The sequence below is a fragment of the Acinonyx jubatus genome, chromosome A1 (genome assembly GCF_027475565.1).
Source record: "Acinonyx jubatus isolate Ajub_Pintada_27869175 chromosome A1, VMU_Ajub_asm_v1.0, whole genome shotgun sequence".
NCBI lineage: Eukaryota > Metazoa > Chordata > Mammalia > Carnivora > Felidae > Acinonyx > Acinonyx jubatus.
In genome coordinates this window covers 96,901,083-96,909,356 of record NC_069380.1, presented here as the reverse complement: position 1 = coordinate 96,909,356, position 8,274 = coordinate 96,901,083, and positions in this window count along the sequence as shown.

Genomic DNA, 8,274 nt, shown 5'->3' with positions numbered 1-8,274 from the left:
CCGACAGCTCAGAGCCTGGAGCCTGCTTTGGGTTCTGTGTCTTCCCCTCTCTCTGCCCCTCCCCTGTGCGTGCTGTCTCTCTCTCTCTCTGTCTCAAAAATAAATAAATATTAAAAAAAAATTTTTTTAAGAGTACCGTTATCATGGGGCACCTGGGTGGCTCAGTCAGTTAAGCGTTCGACTTCCACTCATGTCATGATTTCATGGTTTGTGAGTTTGAGCCCCACTTGGGGTTCTCTGCCATCAATACAGAGATGGCTTCAGATCCTCTGGCCTCCTGTCTCTCTGCCCCTCGCGTGTTCTCTCTCTTTCAAAAATAAATGAACTTAAAAGAAAAAGAGCACACTTATCGTGATGAACACTGAGAAATGTATAGAACTATTGAACCATTATACTGTATGCCTGAAACTAATATAACACTGCATGTTCATTTTACTTGAATTTTTAAAAAGTTGTTTTTCTTTAAGAGAGAGTAAAGAAAAGACATGGGCTCAGGACAGTTTGGGGAAATACTTGCAATGTCAAGGGAGAAAAGGTCTTCCCAACAACGTTCCCAGGAGTCCCAATTCAGAGTAAGGAATATTCACCTCACTCTGGACAGTAAAACAGGGGCAATAAACTCAGGAACTTGCCACCTGTGAATTGATTCAAAGAGCTGTGTATCCTTTGGTTAGTTTTATCCCCCTCCCCCTTTTTAAAAAAGTTTATGTATTTTTGAGAGAGTGCAAGCAGGGGAGGGACAGAGAGAAAGGGGGACAGAGGATCAGAAGCAGGCTCTGTGCTGGCAGCACAGAGCCCAACGCGGGGCTTGAACTCACAAGCTGTGAGATCATGACCTGAGCTGAAGTCAGACACTCAACCAACTGAGCCACCCAGGCACCCCTAACCTTGGTTAATTTTAAACACTGCTTTTACAGCACAGTTCAGATTCATTTTGTTTTGTACACACAATACCCCTGAGTTCCACATTCCTTACTCCTTAGCCCTAGGAATGACAATGCGTTCCTACTGCTCTGGTGTCACTAACTTCCGGGGGGAAGTAGGATGTTCCTCTTCTCAATGGCCACACATACCTTTGCTTCAGTGGGTTTCTCTCATTTCCTCTCCTTCAGTCAGGAAGATAGATCTGACCTAAGGAGTTTGGCCTTTCAAAGCAGCTCTCACTTCATGAATTTAGGATTTAAAAAAAAAAATCAATTATCCAAAGGAAACAGGAGACTACAAGAAAGAGAGAACAGAAAATAGAAGGGGTGAAAAAAATCAACCCGGGTTGAGCACAAAGTATTGATATTTTGTGTGCCCCCAAACTTAACCTAGGTTCTACTTTGTGCTGAGATTCTGGACCCCTCTGGCAGTGAATAGGTAATAGTCTGCCAGGAAATGCTAATAAATATTTTCATTAAGAACCAAGGGGAAGATAAAGTGATGGTCTTTAGACAGCTTTTAATGTTTCCCAGTTTTGCCTGTGACCTACCTCCCCTCACAGACTCACCTCTCAGGGCTAAAAAGAAAGGGCTTGAACTTCTGAAAATAAAATGGAAACATGCTAACAACCTTGCCCTGCCTTGAAATCCACACTTATCCCCAAAGGGGAAGACCACACTATATCCTTCTGCCTGGCTTACGTTAAGAACCCCAAGAACAGAATCAGAGGCGGGGGCAAGAATGGTACCAGGGGAGGCTGCCAACAGAGCAAAATCTGTGTTCCCTCGGAGGACAGCCAGCTTTCTCCAAATGACACTGAAGCAGGAGAGGAAGGAAACACATCATGACCCCCATGGGTGGTAGAAAGAACTAGAGAGCATGTAGAAGACAACCCTTGGGGACTCTGCTGAGGGGTGGGTGGGGAGGCACAGAGGTTCATAACCATCAAAGGGATCAAAAGCTACAAATATGGGTTATAACCATTCGTGTGACCCCTTTTAAAACTCCAGGCTAGTGTGGCCTGAGAAAATGGGCTGACATTGGTAATATCACCTCCTTCTCTTCTCTTTCTACAATTTAAACTGTACACAGGGTTATAATGAAGCTCCCTAGTGGGCTGTGTTCATCCCAACTCTTATCTGATGCAGGCGTTCCCACTAAAAGAAGTATGATTCTTGACTCTTAGAATTTAATTATGTGCTGCTCTTCAAATATTGGAGTAATTCAAACTACTGAACCACTGGGTATATGATTTGTGTTACTTTCCTTGTAAGTGGGATAGGCAGGTACGGAATCATCCATTTTCTCACTCAAATTCCCTTGTAATTAACTACACACGTTTGAGAAACAGCAGGTGAGGGGTAGGGGCACAGTCTGTGTCCATGAGAGAATTTCTCTTCAAAGAAGCAATATAAAGAACCATGAGATCAACGTCTGATACTTTAGCAGCCCCTATAAGCAAGCAAACCAGAACCTAAACCTATAAATGCCTCAAGGTTAAGAAATCAAAATCTCTAATATGGGGGCACCTGAGTGACCCAGTGGGTTAAGTGTCTGACTCTTGGTTTTGGCCCAGGTCGTGAACTCATTGTTCATGGGTTCAAGTCCTGCATCAGGCTGTGCACTGACAGTGTGCAGCTTGCTTGGAATTCTCTCTCTCTCTCTATCTTTTTTTTAACAGAACTAAGCAACTCTGGTCCAGAGGATAACAAAAATATTCATTATTATTAGCTAGAGCCTTAGGTTTAAAATGTCCGGGCCTCAGTTTCTTCATGAATTAAAACAACAACTCACAGATTTATGAGGGCCAAAAGAGATCATTTGAAACATTTTTTTTAACCCATAAAGGATCATAAATAATAAGGGGCTGTCTTGTCCATTGGCATAAGGGGTAAGTTAAAATACCTGCTTCCCCTATTATGCTGAGTGAAATAAGTCAGTCAGAGAAAAACTGATACCATATGTTTTCACTCATATGTGGATCTTGAGAAGCTTAACAGAAGACTGTGGGGGAAGGGAAGGGAAAAATATATATATATATATAGTTACAAACAGAGAGGGAGGGAGACAAACCATAAGAGACTCTTAAATACAGAGAACAAACTGAGGGTTGATGGGGGGGTGGGGGAGAGGGGAAAGTGGGTGATGGGCACTGAGGAGGGCACTTGTTGGGATGAGCGCTGGGTGTTGCATGTAAGCGATGAACCATGGGAATCTACCCCAAAAAACCAAGAGCACACTTTACACACTGTATGTTAGCCAATTTGACAATTATACTAAATAAATAAATAATAAAATAAAATACCTGCTTCCCAAACTGTGATATTACAGTTTAACAATTTATAAAACATAACACTCTGGCTCATAATTCCCATGTGATTGCCTGAAGTTCAGGGCAAAGAGAACGAATAACAAATCCTTGCCCTTTCTGGGCAGTTTTAGCTTGTATTAAATCTAGGAGTGACACTTCATTCTAACATCCAATATTAAGCTTCCTCCCAATAAACTAAAAAGTTTATTGTGCCAATACCAAGTTGCTTTTGTCCCTGGTATCTTAAATGCACGTGGATGTTTTCTTAAGGTGCTTCATCAATCAATATGTCCCCAACCCAGAGAAATGTAGCCACACTCACCCAAAGTGTGACTAAACAGAAGCATCCTTACCATGAACACAACTGGCGGATTTCAGTGAAGAGAGTAAGAAAATACATTGGAATCTGTGCATGGTGACAGCAGAAGTGGGTCATCCTTTTAAAATCTATTTCCCCCAAAGTTTTGTGTTAACATTAACAGAAGCCCAACCTCCAAAAATGAGCTTCCCATTGCCCGGGGGGAATGATGTCAAAGTAATTTGAATATTTTTCAAGTAACTTTCCTTAATACTCCATGCAACTGAGAAATCCCACAGGCCTGTAAATGTTAGCAAAACCACTGTTCCCAGCTGTCAACGTTGTCTTTGGGTTTGTCTTTCTCTCTTCTTTTTATGGATGAATAACATTTTCAATCGAGTTGTTTTTCTAGTTACTCTGGGAACCAGGCTCCATTATAATAAGCAGATATTCTAATAGAATAAGCAGATAGAATCCTCTATTTCAGGTTCTCTGGCCTCAACTTCTCTGTCTTGTTTCTGCTAGAGCATGACATTCACATTCCAGGAACTGTGTGGAATACAGGGGAGACATTTTGGGTTGGGACCACAGACTTTTGAAATCTTAAGAGCAGGGTCACCTCGGAGAAGATGCTTCACCCCTGAGTCTGATTGTCCTCTGTAAAACGTGGCCCATAATGACACTAGTAAGAATCAAATAGGACTTCACTCAATGACACCTCCTCTACAAATGCTCTCCTGTAGACTGTCCTACCCTTAGTGAGAACCACCCACTCCCCACCTTGTGTCCCTTCTCTGATGTGTACCAACTTCAGACACAACCTTTGAGCCCATTTCCTGGTTTATATTTCTCTCTCCCCCAACCAGATTAAAAACTTGCCTTATTTATTTTAGGAATCCCCAAATCAGGAGGGCCAATGTTTGCTACGCAATGGGTTCTAACAAAATGTCTGTTGAAGGACTGACATGTTAATCAACTAGTTGACTGATTGAATGCTACAGATGAAAGCACCTTATAAAGCTCCAATCACAGACAAATGTAAATCATTATTACATGGAATGCTGTGAATTTGCTTTGAACTTAAGGTAATGAGGCAATTGCTCAAAGTCAAGGTGTAATGGACCTTATAAATGTTATTTCATAGCATCTTTAGTTTTCGTTTGTTTATTTGTTTAATCCAGACAGGTGCCAAGAACTCATACACTCTAGGAGAGACTGGGTGGCTCAGTCAGTTGAGTGTTTGACTCTTGATTTCAGCTCTTATCATGATTCCAGGGTGGTGGGACCAAGCCCCACATCAGGCTCAACACTGAGCATGGGACCTACTTAAGATTCTCTTTCCCTCCCTCTTCCCAACTCACATGTGCTCTCGGAAGGAAGGAAGGAAGGAAGGAAGGAAGGAAGGAAGGAAGGAAGGAAGGAAGGAAAGAAAAAATTCACACACTCTAAAATAATAACACACTAAAAAAAGCAGTCTATGAGGGGGGAGGGAAGGGGGTAAAAATAGCTACAGAGAGGGAGGGAGGCAAACAATAAGAGACTCTCAAATACAAAGAACAATGAGGGTGGATGGGAAAATGGGTGATGGGCACTGAGGAGGGCACTTGTTGGGATGAGCTCTGGGTGTTGTATGTAAGCGATGAATCACAGAAATCTATCCCCAAAACCAAGAGCACAATGTACACACTTTAGCCAATTCAACAATACATTATATTTTTTTTTAAAAAAGCAGTTCATGCAACAGAAATACTGAAAAATATTCTGCTGGTTAAGTTTGTGTTGCCTCTAAAAGACACAATAATGAAATAACACACTTGTATCCACTTGTATCCAAGTGCTTCTTGGGTACAAACTGGCATCCTGGTGAGACCATTAATACAAAAGGCCAACATGAAACACTGAGGTGACAGTCCTCAGATACCCATTTTGTTTTTACTGATAACTCTCAGTATAAGGATACTTATAAGAAGTACTTGGGGGTGCCTGGGTGGCTCAGTTGGTTAAGTGTCTGACTTCAGCCCAAGTCATGATCTCACAGTTCATGAGTTTGAGCCCTGTGTTGGGCTCTGCACTGACAGCTCAGAGCCTGCCTGCTTCAGACTCTGGGTCTCCCTCTTTCTCTGCCCCTCCCCTGCTCACACTCTGTTTCTCTCTCTCAAAACAAACAAACAAACAAACAAACAGTAAAAAAAAAAAGTACTTGGCTTTGGAGGAGTTTTTTTTTCCCCACTATTCAACTTACAAATATTGGACACCAGCTGCACATTGTCCAAATCCAAGAAATGCAAACACAGTTTCTAGATGGGCTGTGGGTTGCATGACAGGGTGTTGACAAGAACACAAATATCATAATCAAGGTTGAATGTAAACAATAAAATACAGATGTAACTTTTCCAGTGTAATGGGTCTAGAGACAGAGAGAAATAACAGGCACTTGGAGGACATCAGAGAAGACTTCATGGAGGGGGCAGTATCTCTGACAAAAGTTAAGCTTTGAACAGTTTGTCAATGCACATACAAAGGGCACATAGCGTGGAAGGGTGGGGGAAGAGTGGGGATTGGAAGGGAGGATTGTGATGCTGCACAGAAAGCCCAGAAGGGAAGACCACCTTCCATGGCGGTCTTTAGTCTTCATTTCCAGAAGTTTCCATTCTATCTGCTCCTGGTACACTAATCTGACTCTAATTACCAATTCAAAATTGGCTGCATATAATGTAAAGTAACACTCATATTATTACTGTGAAGATCTCTCCCTTCTCACAACAGTGGTAAATACGATTTTGAAGGAATGCATTGAATACTACATGTATATAATATCCCTGGAGAAATTATTCATAATTGAAACACATTTGGGGCATACTGTAATTACATTCTTTAATTTTCATTAGAATTCAAAACAAATGCTTCTTAGCCTTTTCTGAAAATGATCAGTGCTTAACATGGAAAAACCTTTTAATTATTAGAGCGTAACATCTTGCCAACTTATACATCATTTTGCCCTTGCGAAATTCTGATGTCTAGCATTAGAATTTGTTTCTTTGGGATATTTTTAAGAGCTGGTAAATGCAGCTGTACAACTGTATGACATTTCTTAACTCCATCAAAGTTCAGAGAAGCCTCTTCCATCTGTGATAGAAATAAATAATAGATTTAGTGGAACGTTTCCCAAACCGGTGTTCTGCCAGATATTAAAAGATGTTTCATTTAAAAAAAAATGGGACATGTTATTAGAAAAAATTTAATTAAAAGTTTTTGTTTTCCCTACAAGACTTCTCAGTCATTAGTGTATTCTTATAAATTGTGAATCTCTAAAGAAGTGAAGGGACCCATGTCTCCATACTTACTATACAATGAAACATTTTTTCAGAACACATTCCCAGAATGTTGTTTCAAGAAATACCAACCTGAGAAATACTCATGGAATGAATTACTCTAAATTAAAGATAAGTCACAAGTCATGTTTGGGGGGGGTCAGTTGACCTCCAGAGAAACTATCTCCTTCATCCAAGAAAGAGCAGGCTTAGCAAAACAAATAAAAACACACAAAAAACAGAGTATGGATCCAAAAACAAAACAAAAGTTATATGAATTAGGTGGCAAATGCCACTTAGATAATTCTTTCAAGATGCCAAAACAAAAACTTTAATCATGAATTTCAAAGAAATACTGAGATTTTCCTGTAGTATAAAACATGTCTAAGAGGCACCTAGATGGCTCAGTTGGTTGAGCTTCGGACTTTGGCTCAGGTCATCATCTCGTGGTTGACAAGTTTGAGCCCTGAGTTGGGCTCTGTGCTGACAGCTCAGAGCCTGGCACCTGCTTCAGATTCTGTGTCTGCCTCTCTCTCTGTCCCTCCCCTGCTCATGCTCTGTCTCTCTCTGTCTCAAAAATAAGTAAATGTTAAAAAAATTGTTTTTAAATAACATGTTTGGTGTACTAGTAAGTTAGTCAGTTACCATGTATGAGACAAGTAGAAACACAAGCTACTTTACACAGGTTTCCTCATCTGCTGAACACTTAGCATCAGAATATCTACTTTAATGGGGATCCTGGATGACTCAGTCCATTGAGGGTCACACTGGTGATTTTGGCTCGGGTCAAGATCCCAGACTTATGGGAATGAGTCCTTCACATCCCCCCTCCCCCACAAACCCATGTCAGGCTCTGGACTGAGTATGAGCCTGCTTACTGCTTAGGATTCTTTTTCTTTCTTCGTCTCTCCCCCACTTGATACCTCTGTGTGTGTGTGTGTGTGTGTGTGTGTGTGTGTGTGTGTGTGTGTGTGTCTTTCAAATAAAATAAAATAGCAATAGAAAATTCCCCTCTGGCTGTTCTCCAGACAGACCTGTATACTCTTCAATCAAAAGTGTTGTGTATTACCACTGTCACCTCCCTCACCTTACTAAGGGAAAAATCTACCCAAAGAGTAGAAAGATAGAAAAGCTTGTGAAGGAAGTAGGTACATCTAAGAAGGATGGAAAAGCCCAAAATTTAGAAGGGAGAAGTGAGAAGACAGAAGTTTGGTCATGCATTGTTCCCCTCTGCCAAGATTATGATTTTTTTTTCTATGTGTAAAAACTTTGAAAGATATTTGAAGTAGTAGTTGGTTCCAGAAAACTTCACTTTGTTGTAGAAGGATGTAAGAGTGATTTAGTAATTTGGGAGCAAACTGTTTTGAGTGGGTTGGAAATGCTTTACAATCTTTCCCATTTAAAATAATGGGATATAGGTCACCACTATT